This window comes from Microtus oregoni, unplaced genomic scaffold, assembly GCF_018167655.1.
Source record: "Microtus oregoni isolate MIOR12 unplaced genomic scaffold, Mior012 000016F_ref0000370, whole genome shotgun sequence".
Lineage (NCBI taxonomy): Eukaryota > Metazoa > Chordata > Mammalia > Rodentia > Cricetidae > Microtus > Microtus oregoni.
This window is the reverse complement of record NW_024543075.1, coordinates 12,259,774-12,282,913: the sequence shown is the minus strand read 5'-3', so window position 1 is coordinate 12,282,913 and position 23,140 is coordinate 12,259,774. Positions and strand designations below refer to the sequence as shown.

Genomic DNA, 23,140 nt, shown 5'->3' with positions numbered 1-23,140 from the left:
CACATGTGCTAACTGTGCCCTGTATCGCTGAACTACATCTCTGGCCCTGACATGAATACTCACGGCTACACTGTATTAAATAAAATCTGTGAGTGATCCAGAGTCCGCATGTCCTCTGAGACACAGACCAGGGCGATAGCGAGCATGTAACACAATGCCACCTTATGAGAAGGGAGCTGAGTCATATGGAGTTATCACCAGGGTACACCGCTGCCATAATTCCTACCCCACCCACTTCCCATGACCAGAGTGAGGCAGGGTGGTGCGAGAGATCTTTATCTATGTCCCAACTGGGTATTCAGAACTTGCCAGATACCTGGTTTAATACAGGTTCTGGGTTCCAACTGAGGCTGAAAATGCAGTGGCTTTGACCCACACTGATCTGCAGCAGGAGGCCGGGCTCCCGCTGCTTCTAGCCGGCACTCGTTGGGGGCCTCTGCAGCCTCATCTGAAAGACATGTGACGGTCCCCACCTTAACTGTGGGACATCTACTAGCCCCAGAGAGGAAGTGTGGCTGCACAAGAGCTTCTCCCTGGTGCAACACTAAGTATAGCTAAAGATGGTGTCGAAGCCACTGAGCAGAGTGTCAGCCCCGACACTGCACACTGGTGCCACCAAACAGTTCAGATGTGGGTCTCCTAAGTAGACATGGATGGGGGTTGTGGCCTGCCTGATGTCCCTCATAGGCCCTGCAGCCAACTGGGGAAAGAGGAGCAGACTTTGGCTTCTCCCCAGTGCACAGGAACTTAATAGCGCCTGCTGCCTCTCACCAGGTGATGAAAGACACAGGCCTGTCCCAAGGGCCCCAGTCCTTTCAAAGGCTGAAGTATTTGTCTGCTAGCCACTACAGCAAACAGGCTATTAGGACAGGCTCAACAGACAGAGGATGAAAGGTGCCCTCTCCAGGGGAAAGTGGCTGTGCCTATCACAGGCACACACGCTGTTCTGACACTCTGCAAGAAACACCCTGCTGATGGGTCCACTTTTCTTGAGATCTTTCAATTAAAAAAGGAGGGGCAGACAAGATGGCTCAATGGGTGAAGACACTTGCCACCAAGCCTGATGACCTGAGTTCAACCCCTAGGGTCCCCGTGGTGAAGGAGAGAACTGACTCCCAAGAGTTGTCCCCTGACTTCAACAAGCTCACCAGAGCACCCTCCCCCCATGTGCCTAATAACTAAATATCAAGAAAGAAAAGAGAAAGGAACAGGCTGGGGTGCTGAGGGGCTCAACTCTGGGTTTCAGGAAAATCCTGAGACTCAGGCCCAGGCCAGAAGAGCCCACAGCTGTAAGACCCTGCTGATGCTGAGATTTATTTGATGTTCGATGTAGCCCACAGTCACAGAACTCATTCCTTCCCTGCCACAGCAATACTTGGATGCGACTCGGGGAAGACTTCTGCCTTTCAGGCCACTGACCTGAGCTGAGTGAAACAGAGCATGGCACAAGGGGTGGGGGGGCTCAGCATTGGCAGCTCCTTCCTGGGCCAGACTGCATGGATGGCGGAGGCCTAGGGGTGAGGCTAGGACTAGTCAAGGACTCGGGAGCCCAACCCACCCTGCTGCATCCCTGGCTAAGCACTGCATCTTTTTGCCTCAATAGCTGTGTAAGAGCAAAGAGCCATGGATAGTCAGTGCTCCAGTGCTCACTGACTGCTAGAAGGACAATGCCAACGGTACTAGAGTATCATCACATCTGTTTAGTGTGCCAGATGCCAGAACATGCCTCATTGTTCTCTGTGAGCTGCAAAGTGAACAGAGGCAGGGGCCTTGAAGTAGGCCCCAACAGAAATGCTCCCTGCCCAGGGCTCTAGGACTGTGCTCTCCTTATCTTGCCGGGGCCATCCTGCCTCACCTTGATCTTGCCCAGCAGACGATCTAAGGTACAGCTAATAGGTCCCAACTTTGTGTCCAGTGTAACAGCATATGCGTTCAGACTGTGTGTTCCAAATTCATATCAATGCCTAAAGGATTAATAAGTGGAATCATTGGGGGTAAGGTGCTTAGGCCATGGGGGTGGAGCCCTGGTTGAGTTGAGGGTTAGTGCTGTAAGGCCGGAGGAAGCACCTCTCCCCCATTCATCTGTAAGAATGGCAATGAGAAGGTGTCACCTGCGGAGAAGCAACCCCTAGCAGATGTGGCCCCTTTAGTGCAGAGATGATGACTTCCCTGGCTTCTAGAGCCCAAGTCCACTCTGTTGCTCCTCAGTGACTGGCTCTAAGGGCTTGCTGCTGCAGTGAAAACACCAGCAGCTATGTTAGGCATGGGACATAGCCCATGGTAGGGTGCTGGGGACCCATTTGCTAGACCTAAAAAGTGCCAAGGTTCCACAGGTCATTTCAGAAGCTGAATCAGACTCACATGGCATCATGGCTTCAGGAGAGCTACCTCAACCTCTGAACGTTGGTCTGTCTGTTAAACATTGTGGCCAAGGGCACCCTGGGGCCACCCTTCCCCCGACTGTCTGTAGTAACTGAGACTTTCTTGCTTCTTGGCAGGGTGGGAAGCTACATGTCTAGGTGGTGCATCTTGTCCCAGGCAAATCACAGAATACCACAGAAATCCCCTCAGAGCCATCTATCTGTCCGTCCGTCCATGTGTTTCCCCCATCTCCACCCCCACCCTCGCCAAGCCAGTGCGCTTGGAAAACTTTGATGACTCAAAATTCAATCATTTGGCCACAGTTAAAAACAAGAGCCTCCACTGAACGCTCCATCTGGTGACACGCTCCACCTGCCAGGGAATAATGCGGCTGCCATAATGAGGCAGCGGGTGTTCTGTCCAGAATCCCATCCCTGGGAAGCCCACCCAGGTGGAGACACACACTGTGCACCCATGCTCAGGCCCACTGCATCCTCAGCACGCCTGCCTACCCTCTTCTAGCAGGTCAGGCGGCTCCCATGAAGAGCGAGCGAGCACTGCATGGGCTGTTGCTAGCCTGGACACCTCAAAAGAGTCCGGGGAAAGCACAGAATGGTGACGTTCCAAGTGCCGCGTGAACACACCATCCCAAGGTGAAACTGCTGCTCTAGGACATACCTTACCTCACCCAACAGCTTCTGTTCTTGAGGCCCATGGATGGGCGCCTCACTTCTTACAGGCCGTCAAGCTCAGTGGGAACTGTCCTTATGGCCTCGGGCTAATGACCAAAGACACTGAGCCCATTCTTCGAGCCCACAAGAAGGACTCTAGAACAAAACCATGCCCAGGGAGTTTTTCTACCAAACCAAGCAGCCCTCAGCTCTAGTCGGTCACAACAGGGACCACTGACCATGCTGTTGCTCTAGCTTGGGTCTCTGGCTCAGCACCCAGCACCAGCTGCCTTGGGCCTGCCAGCCAGAAAACACTGCTAACTCTTCTCCCAGCCATAGGGCCTTTATTATACACAGACTTGTTCCAGCATCTTCCTTCTGGGTAGGAGGCTCTGGGCTGGGCAGTGATGAAAGCGGCTTACTCCTGGGGTTCTTTCTTTCCTGGATCCCAGTCCCCTGAGGGAAACATGTCAGCTCAGCATACCCTCGGCCCCTGTGCCTGGTCAGGGCAAGTGCCTTGCCAAGCCTTGTGCCGGATCAGCTTGTTCCCTTCTCCAGGTGATATGGGCCAACATGTCAAGCATGACAAGGGGACCTCAGAAAGATCTTCTAAGCTTCCAAACCATCTGTTTCCTCAGCAGTGACACAGAAGGCTAAGTAAGACCTGAGCACAGCAGATGACAGCAAAGCCCGCCCCCCACCCCCCACGCCCAGGGAACGCTGCCTGGGTGCCAAGGGCCCCAAGCTTATAAGCTCTGTCCCTCATACTTAGAAGTGGGCATCTGGGGACACAGACAGGCCAGCTGGTGTGGGGGGGTGTATGCCTAAGAACAGATGGCACAGCATCCTTCTCACCCCACTGCAGGCCTCAGAGGAGGAGTACAGGCAACCTAGATTCTAAAGCCACAGGGGCTGGCTTCTCTGGTGCCCTGTGGCCTTGCTTCCTGCCTCCTCACCTGAGAAATGCATTATTCTTTTTGAGCTCGCTGTTCCAGCGGGATATTTTAAGAAATGCAAAGGCAAGTGGAAGCAAACTGGGGACAGGGAGTGGGCTGCAGACACCCCACCGAGTTCCCTTAGCCAAACCAAAGCACCAACTCTCCCTTGCTTGGCTGCTGTAAGGTCACAGTTGTCCCTTTCGGAATGCCTGGGGGCTAAGAAGCCTGAAGGACACCTTCCTCACAGGGGCCACCCAGCTCAAGATGAACTCCACAAGCGACAGAAGTACTGTCCTGCAGCCAGCAGAATGACATCTCAAGGGCTAGCCATGTCACCCGAGCCCCAGGCAGTGGCCCAGCTCCTGTGTTGCCTTGCTGCACAGCCTTTCCGAGTCTTGTCAGCTTCCCTGCCCTCCATCAAACACCTGCTTAATAATCCCTGACTCAAGTTCTACTTCTTGGAACTAAAACACGGTACCTAAGGCTCGGCATGTGGGACCACAGGGTCCATCACACACCTGCGCTCCAGGGCGCTTCTCCCCAGGAACTCCTCCTCTGTTCCTTCTAGAGCAGGAATGCCACGCCCTGAGCAGATGCTGCTGCTGGGCCCTCAGCACTACTACCTTGAGTCTGCTGGGAAGCCAAGGCTGCTAGAGACACCGCCCCTTGAGCAGCCGCGTTCAAAGTACAGCTGTTGCATGAGGATGTCAGTGTCTGGTGGTGACAGGCGATGTTCACCAAGTGCAAACATGCTTTCTCCTGGACAAAAAGTGTCCAGTCCCTCTGCGGTCACCATGCTTCAAGGCTGCCATACTTGCTTCTCTTTCCCATGTCATTTCCCTTTTTTAATGAACCCATAAAAACAACATGTCGTGATGGCTCAGTCACTAAGCAACACAACAACACAAGCAACAAGGACCTGAGTTGGATCTCCACAATCTGTTTTTTTGTTTAGATTTGGTTTGGAATTTTTTAAAGCCAGGTGTAGCGGTGCATGCTTATAATCCCAGAGCTAGGAATCAAAAACAGGCAGATCCTTGGGGTTTGCTAGCTAGCCAGCTTGACCTAATCAGGGAGGCCTTGTCAAAAAACAAGGATGGAGGCTAGAAAGATAGATCAGTAGTTAAGAGCAGCTGCCTCTCTTGGAGAAGACTGGCTTTGATTCCAAGTACCCATATGTCAGTTCACAAAACCACCTGCAACTCCAGTTCTAGGAGATCTGATGCCCTTTCTAGGCCCCCACAGGCTGCTGCACACATGTGGTACACACAAATTCATGAAAGCATGCATACATATGCGAGAGAATAAAGGAGTAAACAGGAGGATAGTAACTGAGGAACACCACCCATGGTTAACCTCTAGCTTCCATGTGTGTGTACATACAGACACACATATGCACATATGCAAACATCTGAACATACTCACATGTGCACATACACGTACACAAACACATAAAAGAAAAAGCCAAACATTATTGTCCTCTCTATGTTATAGGTCTCAGAGTCTCCTCAAATCCTTCTAAGACAGCAGAACAACAAGGCCAGTCCATGAGGCCAGGCGGGCAGCTGGCTCTAGCTGGCCTTGCATAGTGCTGAGCCCTTGGATCTGCCTGAGTGGAGGCACTTCCTGCCCAAGCAGACACTGTACAACACTGTACAACAGAACTGCGCAAGTATCTAAAAACAACAGGCCATGAGACAAATTCTCAATGTCTCCTTTGTGTTGGGGCTGACAAAGCATGTAGTTTCCCTGGGTTTGCTTTTGATTTGCTTATTATTTTGAGAGAGAATCTCACTATGGAGTTCTTACTAGCCTCAAACTATCACAGAGATCCACTTGCTTCTGCCTCCTGAGTGCTCCGATTAAAGACCACCATGTCCGGTCTTTTATACATACTCTCAAGCAGGGTCAACAAGACTGTGCTCAGCCCACCTCTCTGTGTAGTGCTCCGGGCCTTTTTGAGCCTGGATGGTCTCCTGACTCTCAGGCATGTGGGAAACGCTAACTGGAAAACCTGGTGGGAAAGCCAGGATGCCAAGGACTGAGACAAGGAGCTGAAATAAGTCATGGTCCTTGGGGCCCTGATAGCATCACTGATTTGGCACCAAAGACTCTGGGCTCTTCCCAGACTCCAGGTTCCAGAAGCCAACAGGCTGATGGGAACAGTAAATACCCGTTGTACGGAAGCCATCACTGGGGAGGTTCCCTCCTTCCTTCCTGAGCCACTGCTTCCCCAGTGCCCATCTTTAGGAGCCAGCATGTGCTCTGCAAGCATCTGCCTCATGCCAGGGGATTGTGGCACACGCACCCCCCTTGAAGCTACACCAATGACAGACGACGGAGCCTATTTTAGCTCAGGGAGTCATTTGTCCCTTCTTACTAACAAGGGAACAAGGACCAGGGGATGTGATATGCTTCAAAATTCTGCCAACCACCTCCAGTCCAGGAAAGCTAGCATAGAGTTCAGGAAAGCCAGGTATGCTATATGGCTGCTAAAATCGTGCCACTCTCAGAGACACCCTAGGAACAGCACCATAAAGCTGTGAGATCCCCCTTCAGGACCTTTTGACCCACAGTCACTCTGGGCCTTGGCTATCTCTGCTCTGCAATTCCCTTGCTGCACCTCTGGGAACACCTTCCTCTTATAGTCTGCGTGCTGTGGTCTGGTCCAGGGTAATACTGCAGGCTGCAGGTCCAGATGGTAGTTTGGACTGTAAGAAAATGACCTAACTCGGGTTGTTAATTCTGGAACAGTCCGTTTACAGGCACAGCCTAAGAAGCTGGGCCTGTGAAGAATAGACTTAGGGCCAGCAGCCTGAGTCAGACACCAGGACCAGACCCAGCATTTAGCAGAGTCTTGATGTCATCCATCAAATAGGATGTAGCCGGGGAGAGGCTGCTTCACAACGGGGAACTCCAAAGATAACCACCTGACCCAGAGTTCTTAAGGATCGGCTAGAGTGATGTTCACTGGACCACACCTTTCAGGTAGGCCAGAGCCTGGCCCTGCTCCCCACGTGCTCAGGATGGTGCAGCCATGTGAATTCCCTCTGCTGCCAACCGCTCTGGATGCCCAGCTCCTACTGGGCAGGCTTTCCTTCCACTGGCATGCTCTTTCTCCCCTACTAAACCCAACCTCGCACACTGCGTTTTGGAGGAGAGCTCAAATACCTGTTTTATCCTCTGTTCCCTGACGGTCATACAGGTCATGCCCCATAGCCTAGTTCAGGGACTGCCTCACAGTGTGCCCACTGAAGGGCCCATACCTAAAGTGCTGCAGGTAAGAAGAGGCCTTGGAGGTCCAGAACACTGCAGATTTCCTGAATGGCAATTAGCCAGTGTCCCCTCTCTGTTGTCACCCGACAGAACACATGATGGTTGCTGTTCCTGCTCTAGGCCCCAGGATGGCAGATGGCATGCCTGAACACAGAGGGTGTGGAAGCCAACTTCGAGGGCCTCCCTGAGCCCTCACCATTGGAAAATAAACATTTTGTTTCTGCAGTGAACATTCCACTCGGCATAGACTCAGGAAGGAGTTTGTGAAACCACTTGGCTCACAGTTTGGGGTGAAGAGGATTCTTTACTTAACAACGTCAAGGGACCTTTCCAAAGCACACAGGGATCTGGCTGGGGGCCAAAGCCAATGCTGTCAGAGACCACAACCCTCAGGGAAGTACAGGCAGCAGAATGCTCACAGCAACTCTGGGGCACAGAGGTGGGGCTGATGTGCTCTAGGAAGCAGTGCCAATGTGCACAGGGAGAGAGGCAGTGCCGATGTGCACAGGGAGGGAGGCAGTGCCGATGTGCACAGGGAGGGAGGCAGTGCCGATGAGCACCGGGAGGGAGGCAGTGCCGATGAGCACCGGGAGGGAGGCAGTGCCGATGAGCACCGGGAGGGAGGCAGTGCCGATGAGCACCGGGAGGGAGGCAGTGCCGATGAGCACCGGGAGGGAGGCAGTGCCGATGTGCACAGGGAGGGAGGCAGTGCCGATGAGCACCAGGAGGGAGGCAGTGCCGATGAGCACCGGGAGGGAGGCAGTGCCGATGTGCACAGGGACGGAGGCAGTGCCGATGTGCACAGGTTTTAAACCCTTGATCCTCCTGCCTCAGCCTCCATAGGATTACAGACCTATGCTGCCATGCCCAGCTATTTCATTTTTGATATTTCCATTTCATTTGAAAATAAAAAGATGACATGAGCCTGGAAAGTTCTGTAGCCAACAATACAGGCTAATCCCACAGACCACCCCATAGCAAATAAAGTTTAAGCAAAGACTCGAGAGCATGAAAGACACAGCAAGTGCATACGTCAGTGGAGACCAAGACAGCAGAAGTCGACGTTCCAAGTAGACACAGCACAATGTCTGGTGGCAATGGAATCTCAAAGCAGGGAGGAGAAGCTGAGTTTCCGGTTGAGACAAATGGGAGTGTATCAAAAGCAGTGGAGTGGCTCCACATTTACAGTGTGCACAGGGTGACTACAGATCAAAGACCACAACGTAAGGCCACAGAGGACGAGCAGGAGATGGGAGAACTGCTTTATAATCTAGAGGTTGACCGTCCTTTCGGAAACTCAAAATGTAGAGCCATTAAAGAAATAATTAAACATGACAGAAACATGTGCATGTCAGCAATGCCAAAAGCAGGTGGCACACGCAATGCTGCTGCCACTGAGCCGCTGCACCGAGCAGTCTGACAGTCCCTTAAAACACCAAACTCCGCGCTTCCATGAGATCCAGCGCACTGAGCCGCTGCACCGAGCAGCCTGACAGTCCCTTAAAACGCCCAACTCCGCGTTTCCATGAGATCCAGCGGTTCAGCTCTGAGGTAGGTGCCCTGGAGAAACTCATCCCTAGTGCCTCTGTTTCATCACTCACTATGGTCGAAGAGGAAAAATGATGCAAAAGCTATCAGAAACGAGGAACTGAGAATGCTGCAGCGTGGAAGCTGTGTGCAGAGTGAAAGAAGTCTGCAGAAAAGGGTGTGGTTTGTGACTCTGTTTATAAATGATACCCAGGATGAAGAAATCTGCAGAAAAAGGATGTGTGTTGTGTGATATCCAGGATGAAGAAGTCTGCAGAAAGAACAGAGATCAGCGTTTGCCAGGGGCTGGGGAATAATGACCAGTGGGCACATCTCTGTGGTGGTGGCTGCAGAGTTCTGCGAAGAAACTACAAACCGCCCACTGCACGTGACAAATGCATGAGCAGTGCAGTGCATGAGGTACGTCCCAGGAAAGCACAAGAATGCCAGAGTCAGAAAACAAAGAATGAATTACAAGTAAATATCTGTAACTCAAACCACAACCAAAGCTAATCTCCCTAATGTCAGCTGGGAAGAGAAAGAGCAACAGCTGTTTTTTAAAAGGAGCAGTGAAGAGAACACAGAAAAGGGACACAAACGCTCTCTTGAGTACATGAGAAGACTCTAGACTGACTCAGAAATGCAAACTAAAGCAGCAGCAGTAAGCTGTGGTGAGCACAGTCTACAACACAGCAGTGGGAGGCAGAGGCAGGAGAGTGCATGCACATTTAAGGTGTCGGCCTGCCCTACACAGTAGTCCTAGGCCAACAGAGCGACAGAGCAAGCCCTGTCACAAAAGGGGAAGGAGAGGAGGAAGGACTAGGGGCAGAATGCAACTACCTATCTAGTTGGCAAAAACCTAATGTCTGACCAGGAGGGGGCAGAAAGCAAACCATCTAAATGTGACCAACCACCTGTGACCAGCAATCCTACTGGAGGGAGTGCATCCTATGGGAGATGTAGCTGCCACATCCCAAAGGAGTCACACATATTGCAGAACACAGCTGAAGAAGACTGGAAACAGGTCAGAGTCATGAATGGAGCCAGGTAAAGGCAGGCTTACCCACAAAATAAACAGCCAACAGCTAGCCGGGAAAGCAGAGGAGGCAGCTCACGCGGGCCACAAAAATCACCTGTGGGATGCTGGGCTAAGGGGATGGGTTGGTTGTTAAGAGCTCTAGCTGCTCTTCAGAGAACAAGAGTTCAATTCCCAGCACCTACATAGAGGCTCCCAACTGACTGCAACCCCAGTTTCGGGGGATATGATGTTCTTCTAGCCTCCATGGGCAGCAGGCATGCACATGGTACACGGACACACATGCAGATCAAATGCCAATACACATAAAATACATAGGTGCAAATGGGAATGTTCATATGTGTGAAGGCTCAGACCCCAGCCTGTGTCACTATCGGGAGGGGGTGGCACCTTGGTGGTGTGTCCAACTTTTTGGCATTGCAATATAACATTGTCATCTACAAAGTCTGAGGAATGCACGACTGATTTACCAAAGAGTAACAAACAAATTACTCAAAAGGTGTCTCATATTTTAAGTATGTTTAAAATAGTTTGTATTACGTTGCATTCATAGCTAGACAGGAAGAATTGAACAAACCTGTTCGAGGGTGGTGTCGTGTGTTAGGAAGCTAGGTCCCTGGAGCCATGCCCTTGACAGGAAAACTGGGACCCTGGTCTCCTCCCTTTCCCTTCTCAGTTGCCATGAGCTAAATAGGCCCCTTCTGCCATGCACACCAACCACGAGTCTGTGCTGCCACAGACCCAAGCAACCATGCCTGATAACCTTTCCTCCGATATTTCTGTCACAGTGACAGACAGTTGAGCCTTTGGGAAATATGAGGATTTCTTTGTATGTATACTATTCTTAATTTTCACACTTGAATGTACTATCTAAAAATGTGTCTTCATGGCCTTTTATTTCAGGAGAGGATACCCTAAGAGAGGGATGAAGGATAAAACCTTCAGTCAATTTGTATTTTTTAGAAAAGATGCCTTCACCCCATCTCCATGTTAAAGCTTTTGGTACATCTCCTTCATAGTTCATTTTTTTCTCTTTCCGGTTCTTTATTGGTAAGAATTTTACAAAACTACACAGACAAAACCCAAATCAAACAAACAGCAACAACAAAACCTACCAGGCCCAGCTTTCTTTTCCTAATATCACCAATTAAATCTGAGGTTGAGATGAGAAAAAAAAGAAAAAGAGTACAAGAACGAGGGTGGGAGGGAAATATACCTGTGTGGACACTTGCCTGTTTATGGTAAATCTCATAGCCTTTGTGTGTGGTCACTGGGTCCTTTTACAGAACACCCTGGTGGGCATTGCTGCCATGAGGTCCCAATGTTCTTCTTGTTGCATCTGCCTGCTTGCCCCGGGCTAGAAAGGGGCTTCCTGTCCTGGGAAAAAGGGTTGCTTTTTAGACTCCCAAGGCAGTACCTGGTTCACCCAGATCCCCAGAGTGGGTAAAGAGAAGTCTCCTGGCTTGTCACAGGGTTCTGGGGGAACACTTCAGCCCAAACGTGGAAGACACACTTGGGTTGGTGTCAACACTTCCAATGCATGTGCAATGGACCCCAGTTCCACCTGTTACATCTTCAGATGAGATGTAGAGACCAAATTCAAAGTGCTAGGCTCAAGTTGGGAGGGGAAACTCTAAATCCTAAAGAAAAGGCAAGCAAGCATTGTGGAAAGAGCTGTCTCATTCCTGTGACCTTCCCACCTGGGCAGTGACAAATCAGAAGCAGTCCCTAACCCTCCAAGGTTGTCCTCTGTGGCTGGCAAATCACAGTAGGGATCTACATGCGTCCTTGGGGCCAGCAGGCAGAGCCTCTCTGAATCTCCGTCTATCCTCTAAGTAAAGGTGTTTCCAAGGGTCTGATCTTGCTGACCTCATAGCAACTAACCTCGCTCTCTTACCTTTGGGAAATGCACCATACTTCATAGGATAGTTAAAATGTCCACCAGCCTTGCCCCCACAAAGCCCTCCTGGAGCCTTTTGTGCCTAGCAGAGAGAACCCCATGTCCTCCAGGCTGGAGCCCCATACCTCGGCAGGCTGCCAGAATCCTAGTGGGTAGTCACCTGCATAGACCTCAGCCAGAGAACTAGCACACATTAATTGACCCTGATGCCTGCTAGAACAAAGATGGATGAGCCGGTGGGCGAATTAATGAGAGGCTGAAAAGGATGGACAAGGAGCTGGGGTGATGTTCAGTGGTAAGCCCTTACCTAACACATGTGAGGCCCCAAAGGGAAGGGAAGCATATGTGGGGTACAACCTGTCCCTGATCTTAGCGTTAGCATCTCTTTTATGCAAGCTGAATTTCTCTTTTCAATCTGTAAAATGGGGAAACAAAACTGTACTCTAAGGGCTTGTAGCCAAGCTCAGATGAAATCACGTGCAATGCTTGGCTCAGAAGGGTTTAAACAACACTTGACGGTGCCCAGCTGCACCGAGTGTGATGGAAAACAACCCCCAGAGAGGCAGACTGAAAAGAACCTCTGGCATGCTGTGGAAAGGAAGAAGGGCCACACTGGTTCTCACTGACCACTGGGGTCCCAGGAGGCAAGCACCGGGCAGCATCCAGCTGGGCTTGGCTAGCATGCCCCAGCATGCCCAGGCAGGGTAAATGGCTGGGGACATGCCCACGGGCAACGGGTGTGGCAGGACATTCCTGGGCACATTCTGCTTCTCTGGGCTCGGCAGGTTCTACCCACAGAGCCAGAGGCAAGTGGCGGGGACAAAGTATGTGGTTCCTTGATGTCCTCTAACAAGAGGACCTGTTAGAGAGGGCTACCATTCTAGATACTTAACCTGGAAGTAAATAAAACACTTGCTTGGCTTTAGTATCCGGGAGAAAGAGACAGACCCTGAACTCTTGCCCATCAGGTACCTGCCAGGGATAGCCTGCCCTCTCACCTAAAAAAAAAAAAAAAAAAAAAAAAATCTCCAATCTGATCTGATGCAGAGAAGGAGCCCCTGATGCCACACTCTTGGGCAGGGCAATCTTGGTGGGATTTCATACTGTCCACTGAGGGCAGGCTGGACCTGGACCGGATCCCAGCAAGAGGTGGAGGTTCTGGAACAGGAGGAAAGGTAGCAAGAGGGCCTCAAGGGACTGCTGATGAGGGGGCTCTGCCTTAGTAATGAAGCCTGGCCCTGCCTGGAGCATGCTTTGTCTAGCCAGACCCAGGACTAGAAGTCTTCACAGCTCCACTTGAGTGGCTCAAAGAGACAGGCAGGGAATGGTGCTACTCTCTTTGGGGACTGCCATGCAGAAGGCGCGGAACATGTAGAAGCCCCAAGGTCAAGGCCTCTGTGTGCCCCCTTTTGCATGCTCCCCGACAGGCTCTGGAAGGGTTGGCCAGGGCAGGTTTCCGCGGCTTTGACTTTCCCAGGGACACACCTCAATATAACTGTGTATTTCCTGATAGGTTTATTTTTTTTCCCTTTTGTTCATGTCCGTCTAAAAGCTTGGCAGGGCCTAACAACACAGCACCTGCATCCCCGGGCATTTAGAAGACCCCAGAGAACCCTGCCCTGTCGGGTGTGGCTGCCACAGACATCTGTCCTGTAACCAGACCAGGGAGATCTTCATGAAGTACAGAAAAGCCCGGCCATGCATGGGTAAGTCCACAGGGACTGTCTCGCTCTCATGCCAACACCTTCTCTGGCTACTGTGATTAAAAAAAAAAAAGGGCCAGCTTTGAGGGTATGGCAGTAGGGGACAGATGGGCAGCCTGGCATGGCCCAGATGCCACCTTCACAAAGCTGAACCCTCCTTCCTACAGGACAGCCAGCCTGCACTGGGTGCTGCCTAGGTGGCCTGACAGACTACTCATAGTTCACTCACAGCCACTGTGCTCAGTCATAACCACAGCCAGGAAAGCTAACGTCCTTTGGTAGCAATGTCCGCTTAGCCTGGAGCACTGTAGGTCAGTGCGCCATAGAGACCCACATGCACTCATAACTGATGCTCACCATCCAAGGAGGTGACACCAGGGTGATAAGCTGCTTTCTCCATCTTGGTTCTCACAGCACACCTACGTAGGAGCCATGAATGTCTCTGTAGTTATCTGGCAGGCTAGGGAGAGTCTAGGGGAAACCCTTAAAGCAGGTAGACATCTCTGGTGTTCAGGCTGACTACCTCTCTACTTCCTATTTCTTGTGTCCTTTCCCTGCTAATCTCCACCCCTGTCCCTTCTCAGTGAGACTTCGGTGTTTGCACAGAAGAAAAACTGGCAGACCTGAAGGGACTTCTGGGCCTGCCCCACCAGAATCCCTCACACGATTTTCTCACTGCTCGCTTGAGGGTATTAGAAAGTGAGGGAGTGAAACAGACACACAAAAGACGGGGCCGGCCCCTCCCTCAGCGACAAGAATGCGTGTCTTGAGAGCCGCCATCCACTGTGGCGGTGCTCGGGCTAATGGAGAAGCAAGGAGCCCACTGGCCCAGCTGAGAGCAAGAAAGCAACTTCCAATGGATAGAAGGAGAAACATTAATTGCAGCTTTACAAAACTCTTTTCTTTGCAGCGAGGCAGGGCTGCGGGGCCACTGAAGCCCAGGCGGCTTCAGCAGCTCCTGCTATTCACTACTTGCAGGTGGCTGACCAATTTCCCAGGGCTGCTCGAACGGTGACTGCGCCCGGCTCTTTCAGTATGCCTGCAGGAATCCATACAGGTCCACTTAAACCAGTCTGAAGCTGTGAAAGGCTCCATCTCTCGCAGCCCAGGCCCAGCGGCCCAAACAGAGCCCTAAGAGGGCTGGAGGGCCAGTAGGAGAATGGTGCCAATTAAAAACTCGGAGCCTGCGGGACTCTCTTTCTTGTTTTCATTCCTACAGCTACATTGTGTCCACTGGCAGCGGGTTCCAAAGGCGAAGTGGTCCATTCGCCTCCCAGTGCTTTGGAGCCTCCATCACTGAACTAAGCCAATTAAAACCACGGTTTCATCCCTGGCAGCCTGAAAGATGGGGTCTTTGACGTACGTACTGGGAGGATGGGTCCCTTCAGCCTCCTTCCATCCAGAGAGGCAAAGAACACACGGAGTAGGAAAGGCCCCACCTGGAGCTCTAACTCTAGAAAAATCTGGTCTCTTGAACCTCTGGAACATTCTAGGGCTGCCTGCATGGGCCAGAAGCTCCGAGACTTGGCAAGAATGGGAGAAGGAATGGATTAGTCTGTGGCTTACACTGCTCCAGTGATGATGTGACTCCAGGAGCTTCTATCAGCTGCCTGCTCCCAGTGCCCCTGGCAGACAGTCAGCTGGCCCAGCAGTGATGGTGACTACAGAGAATCAGAGCTGGGCAAAGAAAGGAGCTGGGCCTGGATAGTTTCTAGTCGCTTACCCTGGTTACTAAGCAGTGGAGTCTATTTCTACAACTGGACACTGGAAAAGCTGGCTTGCCACTTGGCTGGATCAGCATGGTTACAACTTCCTCCAGTGACAGCAGAAACCATGGCCACTAACCTAGCAACACAAGTAACGGACCTGCAGGTGCTCTGCCAGCAAACCAAGGAACTTTGAGTCTTTGAAGGCCAATGAAAGGCCCCAGGGATTGGGGCTAGCAGAGGAGGGGGTGCTCGCTGCCCTTTCCTCCTTCCCTTTAGAATTCCAGGGCAGCTCCTAGCCCAGACATGGATGGAGATGTGGGTGGCAACTCTGTTCTTTCAGCAAAGCACACGTTAATTCCAGCTGACCTGCCTGGCATTCAGCAGCCTTCTGCAAATTAGCAGGGTATCCGAGTTTCTGAATGCATAGTCCTCCCACCAGGAATGGCTCCAAAACACTTTGCTCAAAGGTCTCGGCCACAGAGGAGGCCCAGGAGGGACCTCCCTGGTTTGCTGGGACGGCTCAGGATTCTGGTTCCCAGAGGGCCGTAGGTGGGCTCTGGAAAGATCAGGACAGACCCAGGGCTTGACCGAGAGGTGGGGGTAGGGTGAGGCAGCACTATGAAGGAAAGATGGGGGAAGAAGACAGGAGGGCCCTGCGGATCAGCTTTCCCAGCCGGAGCCTCCTCTAGTCCGGCTGACACAGAACTCAGCTGTTCAGAACAAACCTATCCATTCCCAACTGGGTAAGGGTGGTAGGGTTCACTCACTAGTTTCCTGAGGGTCTGTCTCATTCCGCCTGCAATACCATGAAATGGAGCCATGTGAGTGTCACCTGCACGGCAGGGGCCCATGGGCAACAGTACTAACTGTGGTCCTCTGCCATGGAGGCAGCTACAAGTAATGACCACATGATAAGCACCATCATCACCTCCACTGGGTGAACCGTTTTCCTATCCATGCTTCAAGGCTTTCTCAAGGAGGAGGGACTTACTAACCTAGAATCTTCTTATATTTGAAAGAAAACATGGAAAATGAGAGCAATAATAAGAATAATTAATTCTGATGATTCCTCCATTCTTGCTGAGACCTGAAAATGTCTTAGCCCCTTAAACAGGCTCCAAGGTTTTGGGGTAGCCCCACTCTGCAGAAGTCTTTGCGGTATGGGGGTGGGGGCAGCAGCTAACAGCCAATGCTGTGTACAGAGAGGTGACAGCAATCAGAGGGCTCTAGCCGGGCAGTTGCTCAGACTGCTCTGAGAATCCTGAAGTCCTGATTAATGGACAAGATGGCGTTGTGCTTTGGCAGTGGGGCTGGGGTGCCTTTTCTTATGAAAAGCAGGGCCGCACACTGCTGGCGGCTGTCTGGCAGAAAGCCTGCTTGCCTGGCCTCATTGCAAGGGCTCAGGGGAGACGCTGGCATCATTCAGGAGCCAACAGAAGTGCGCTGAGAGGCCAATGGACAATGTCACTATCTTTCTTGGACCTTAGGGACATGGACTCAGAAATGGAAACAGCAGGAATTGCGGGGCCAATAATGGGGGGTGGGGTGTCCCAGGAACAGAAACCTTTGCAGCAAGCCTGTGTTTCTGCTGCCCAGCTCTACCCTACCCTGCATGGCATTTGGGCTGAGCAGGCATCAAGCAGGTGTCTCCCCCTGCCATTGTCTGATTCAGAGGGCTCTGCTTTCCTGTCTGAGACCAGCTTTCAAAGGGGGTCAAGGTCTTTCACTCATTAATAGCTCTGAACCTGAGCCATATTGCTTCCAAATAAACATTACCTGTCACAAATGCGGGTGGGGCACGTCTGAGATCTAGTGTGCAGAGCAGGAAAGCTCCCTTCCATGCCAAAGAGCACAGGCCCCAATGCTATTAGCATGAAGGTTGAGAATCTTCGCTCTGGTCTAATGTCACTGTTTCTCTCCCATCACAATGGGAAGGGCGACTCTCTTTCTTCTTGGTATCTAAGTGCCTTAGAGACTGCTCCTTTATGGCTCCAAAGCTCTATTTGTTCTGGCTTCACTTTGGGCTCACCCATCTTCCCCAGGCATCTCCTCCAGTGCCTGGAGGAAGAGGGGAAAGAGAAGCAGACAATCCCAGGCACACAGCGATGAGTAAGAACCTCTGAAAACTGCTTTTTGAGAGTCACCCATCCCTGACTGGGGCTCTCAATGGCCATGCCGGCACTTTGTGTCTCCAAACTGTCCTGTGCTTCCAGCCCTAGGCATCTGAACTGTGAGGCCAGCAGCTAAAGACACAAGGCACGATAAATACAAGGTGTAAGAGGACACAAGCTTCTCCATGCACTAGTGCCCCTGTGTCCCACATGGAGGCCAAAGCTGCTCTCTGCTTCTCCTCCCCATGTCGGCCAACTCTCATGACTTCCTTCTGAATTTCAAGCCTGTGGCCATGGATCACTTCGGAGGAGGCTGGAGATGCCAGGATGGGTATTCAGCTCCTGGCCAACTGCTGTATTTCTTCCCTACTATGACAAGCCAAAACAGATGTGAGACACCCAAATGTCATTCTCCCCAGGTCTAAAGCAAGGCTCCAGTCAGCAGATCCTAATGCCTAGGCACTCTTGCAATCAGCCCAGGAGTCATGCATGACCGAGAGCCATCACCCAGAGCAGGTACGTGTCACTGTTTCAGGAACTTCTCATCAGGGAGAGAGAGGTCTAGGAGCAGTGACAGCCAAGGGAGACCTGAGCGAGGACCCTGGGGAAGCATGTGCCAGGGACTCTGGAAATACAATCTCATTTAACCTGGACCACTTCCCAGAGAGATCCAATTTTGTCAGCATCCCTCTTCGTAAGTGGAAAATTTAGGCCGAAATGACTCAAATGTACGACCAGTGGAAAGCCATTGCAAGACTGCACCGGCCCAAGCCCCAAGCCCTGCTCTTCACTCCGCTGGCCGGGGTGTGAGAAACATGGGCTCTGAGCCTCGAGTACAATGTTGATGTGTACACTTGGAAGCTCCAAAGTCAGTGGACTGAGAAGGGTAAAAGAAGGACAGAGGGACCTCTTGTGGACCCTTCTTCCAGCAGCACACAACTTGGTCCTCCTAACAGCCAGGAGCAGTGAAGTCTCCAACCCATGAGTGTGGGGCTGAGGCTCTGAGAGGAAGGCTCTGTCTCCGGTTCCACAGTGAGGAAGGAAGCAGCAGGAAGTAGCAGGGAAGGCAAAGTCACCCACAGGGGTCCTGAGTCATCTTGGGGTTACCCCAGCATCTGCCTGAAAGGATGAGCATGGGCCCAAGAGAGTTGCCTAAAATAAGCAGATAACATCGCCAGATGTCACTAGAGAGACACTCTTTACCAGCAGGGAAAGACACCATACAGGAGGAGCTCTACCAGCAGGTAAAGACACCATACAGGGCCAGTCCTCAGAGAGGCAGACTAGAGCACCAAGACAGCACACCCAGCTAGCAGCCAGCAGGGGGCCCAGGGTAGAGACAAGGAGAGGAAAGGAAGTGGGTGCGGGCAAGGACAGTATCAACAGGAAATGCCCTTGGAACATGCCCTGTAGCAGGCTGAGGCCTGGCTGCCACCACCCCCACAGCTCTCTAGTCTCGGTTCTCCCTGAGATGTTGCAAACCTGTTTGCCTCTGCATGACAAAATTAACACATCCCTCCACCCTAGAGCCCTCTTTCTTGTAGCACCGGGACACCCCAGCTTCCTGAGGAAACAAAGACACATCAAGTCTCAGAAGTTCTGGGAACATCTGTCTGAGCTTGAGGCCACAGGCAGGGAGGGGCATGGCAAAAGCCCTGAAGCAGGACACACACCTCTGAGAGGGATAGATGGGCAGTGACTGCCGCCAGGAGCCTGAGACTTCCATGAAGGGCACAGGCCTGGTAGGGCTAGAGGAAGTCAGCTTCAACCTGCTGTGTCCTGGCCTGCCTGCATCTACCACCATCTGCCATACAGCCGTCTCCTCCCCTCAGAGCTGGGTCTCCCTCATTCATCAACCAGAAATAGCAACTCCTGCTCAGTCCTTCTACTAGGACTCGAGAAGACCCGGAAGGGAGGTCTCCTGAAAGGGCACTACTACTTAGCAGTGCCCAAGGCTGCACTCTCACACTGTGGCCACAAAGCCCAAGCGGAGCTCTGCTTTGCTTTGTTGACTGGCACTCAGGTTCAGAGAGGTTCGGGAACTTGCCAAAGGCCTAACGAGTCAAGGCCTCAAACGAGAACCAGGCCCAGCTCTCTTGCCCTGTCCCGTTCAAGCTGCTCTGCCACTTCCAGTCTGGATGGGATTAGTCAGTGTGGGAAGCTGCCTGGGGAGAGAAAACACCACCGCAGCCCTGAAGAATGCAGGGCAAAGCCATGACAAGTCACTCAGGCCCAGGAAGGGCAGAGGAGACAGGATGGAACCAGTGGGGGAGATGAGTAGGAGGCGATGGCCTCTCAATTTGCAGGGGTGGCGGAGGACCAGCTGGGGGAGTGCCAGGGAGAGGGCAGGCCTGGTCACTGTCCAGGCCCCATCTAGCTCACAGTGATCTTGGGCAAAGAGCCTCATCCCTCTGGGCGCCAGGTTCCTCAGGTACACAACATGACCCTTTCAGCTGATGGATGGGTTCAAGCCAAGCCCTCCCGCACCTGCTTCAACCTCAAATCTGGGCCTAAGAAAACCAGCTCTGAGCACTCAGAAGCTACAGTCTCAGGGAAGGTCTCCAAACTGTGCTTGCGCCTGCTTGGTTCCCTCCCTTCCCCCACGTGGAAAGGCAGGACGGGATGGGTGGAGAGACTCCTGGGAGGCTAGCAGCCAGGCGTGAGACAGTGGAGGGAAGGACAGAGTGCAGCCCTGCCCCAGCTGCCACCACATCAGTCGGCAGCTGCTTCTGCTGGCAGGCTTTCCCCCAGGGTATAGTCCACAGTTGGCCTACACACAACTGCAGGATGCCTGCTGTGAACAATACCCACGTGCAAGATGGAAGGATCGGTGAGCTGAGAGCACCCTCCCCAGAACTTGGAGTGATGCCATCTCTAGTCTTTGGGGTACAATGAGAACTATGGCTTTCGTCCCTTTAGCTGATACCAAACGCACGTAGTTCTCAAGAGCTGGGCACTACTGTTCCCGTTTTGTAGGAAAGAAAACTGAGGCCTCGATGAATAACCTGCTCAGAGTGCTGCAGCTTAAGAATGACAGAGCTAGGAGTGAGCCCTTGACCTCTCAGTCCCGCGCTCGCTCCGTCTCGGTGCCCACAGATCTTCGGTAACCTACTAAAGATATTTATAGCCTTAGGAGTTAACGTTATAGCAGGATGATTGGGCGACAGCACAGAAGACATAATTGCCTGCCAGACGACTGTGCTCCCTAATGGAACGAGAATGTTTTATTCTTAGTAATATAATTTAAGTATTGGTTAATTTTACCATACTGGAGGCTCTGCTCTACTCTCACGGTAAGAGCTAAAGAGACGCCTTTTCCTACAAGGAAGGACTTTTTACCAGTTGGAGGAGGCCAGAGATGACGAAGCCTTAGTGAGGACAGGAGCCCAGGTCACTAGGGCAACCGAGAGGATGGGTATCTGCCACCTGCATCCTGCCCAAGCCTGAGCCTCAGAGGCACTGGGGAAGGCAATGAGGGAGCAGCATGGGCTTGAGATGACGATGTGACAATAGCAACTCCTGGTCACCGGCCAGACGTGGTGGAGGATTTGCACCCTTTGGCTTGTGTGGTCTTCATAGCAACCCCATGAGGCAAGTTATTATTGTCCCCACTTTGGGGAAAGGGAAGAAAGAAAACAGAGTCATGCACAGTTACACATGCCCATAGAAGCAGAAAGACCAGACAGGCTACATAGTGAACTGAAAGCCACCTTGAACTATAGAACACTGCATGAGAGCTCATCTCAAAACAAAAACAAAACAAATGAGGGTCCTCAGTCCATCCCAGGCTAGAGGGTGAGGTTGCGACCAGAGCCTTAGCCCACTGGGCTCCCATTCTCTGCTCCTTTGTGACACCCAAGCGAGAGACGCCAGGAGGAAACCACTGCTTCTGTAGATGGTCCTGTCTCCCTCCCTCACCAACCACACACCCTGTGCTAGCAGCCCTTAAAGATACGAGGCTTATCTGACGTGAGAGCATTTGTACTGGAGTGGATTCCTGTTTTCTAACTCACAGTGGCTGTGAAGTGAAGTTCCTCAGTAGCAAGTGAAGGGCAGTGGGAAACGCCAAGGGGCTCTTTGCACACGGCTCTGCTGTACCAGACACCAAGGCCACCCCAACCTCCCTTCAGAGGCCAGTTTCTGGACCAACCAGCTCAAAGCTAAAGTACCAACAGCAGGGCAGATGACAGGGCAGACCAGCTGCGCTCCAGCAAAGCCAAATCTCTTGTAGTTACTGGATGTGAACCCGCTCTAACTGGTGGGCACCAAGGGCACTGCATGAGCAGGGGGCCCTCCGGAACTCATGCCTGGGATTGAAAGGCAAGTGCTGGAGGGGTGTTCCTTCTAAACATAACCAGTTCTGAGGATGGGGAGAGCCTGCAGCAGGTACCTTTGTCTTTCTCCAGTCAAATCCCTGGGTCTGTGAGGCAGCCCCTTAAGAGAAAGGTGAGGAGGCTCTGGTTGACACTACTTGCCCTACCCATACTCCTGGGCCTAAGGAGCCCAGTGAGGGGAGTTCACACGAGGCCACCCGCTTCGTTGAAAAGCAAGACAGGCAAGAATGCATGACGACTACTGTGTCAACACCTGAGGCTAATGTGCACAGTGCAGCCACAGGTGCACACAGGCCTTGAGTTTCTGGCATTTTCTTTTCTATTTGCTGATGGGAAGACAGCTTGGAGCTCCAGCGTGCAGAACTACACCTCCTCAGGCCCAGGTTAGAAACCATTTATAAGTTCACTGCCACACTGGCTACTTCTCTCACATTCAGGAGACACAGCTAGACTCTAGACACAGCCACCTTATCTCTCCGCTCCAACCCCAGGACTGTTCCCACGATGAAACTTATCACATCACACAGATGGCTAGGAGGCCTAGTGAGTCTAGGTAAACTCAGGGCTGGCACCAAGACTCAGTGGGATGGATGACTGGCCTCTTGGATGCCAGGCAGAAAACCACAGGCTCCTGAATTTGACACTTCATCACCTGACCTCACTTTCTCAGGCCAACCAGGCATTGCTGAGGAAGAGAAAGAGCCACACTGTTGGGATTCTGGGTACCTCACAAGTGAGCTTTGCCACTCCAGGAGATGAGCTATTAGCATCCAGGAGACTACTTGCTGGCAGCTGGGACTGGATCAGGCAGGAGCCTCCCAGGTCCGGAGTGAGTCCAACGAGCACGAGTGGACACCCAGCTCCTCTTCTTGACTGGGTAATGTGCCCAGCCATGGTTAGCTGCTGCCAGCCTCTGGAGGTTCCGCATACCACCCTCCATGGAAAAACTTTGTGCTTGTCTGCCCACCACCTCCATTCTATCACACACGTTTCTTGTCTTCACAACACTGTCTGATATGATCGTTTTTGCTATTGTTTATTGTCCATCCCTGCTAGGAAACACCTTCCAGAGAGCAGGCCCTCAGCTATCCTGCTCCACACTGGATCTTGATACCTGCACCTATCCCCAGATGAATTCACTGAGAGGGAAGGATGGGTTATGCTTTCAGTGTTCAGCATGGTAGGTTGCCAGAAAAAAATAGATTAAATGGGTGACAGAGAACTGGAGTACAAAAAAAAATCCGGGAAGTTACCTAGATTCTGCCCGCTGCAGCAGGTCCCAAGACCCTGGGAGACAGACATGCAAGTGAGAAGGTCTGAGGCCAACTTATACAACACAAATCCAGCTATGCATGGCAGTAGTGCAGAAACACAGCAGGCACCACGGACCTACAATCCCCAATGTCTGTGGCCAATGGTCTCAGGGAGCTCTGCAATGTAAAAGACAAAGGTGTTCCCAAGCAGCAGAGTTATAACAGATGGGCTGGTTCAGAGAGTGACACATTGCAGACTGTAAAGAAACCACAACAACAGCAGACACTGTCCAGTTGGTTGTGCAAGGTCCTGGTGCAGAA

At 52.0% G+C, this 23,140-nt stretch overlaps 1 protein-coding gene across 1 annotated transcript in view; it reads right to left on the bottom strand.

The window, feature by feature from the left end:
• Positions 1-23,140, bottom strand: part of Fam53b (family with sequence similarity 53 member B) — a 64,419-nt gene that overhangs the window by 4,528 nt on the left and 36,751 nt on the right. The gene's annotated exons all lie outside the window — the stretch shown is intronic.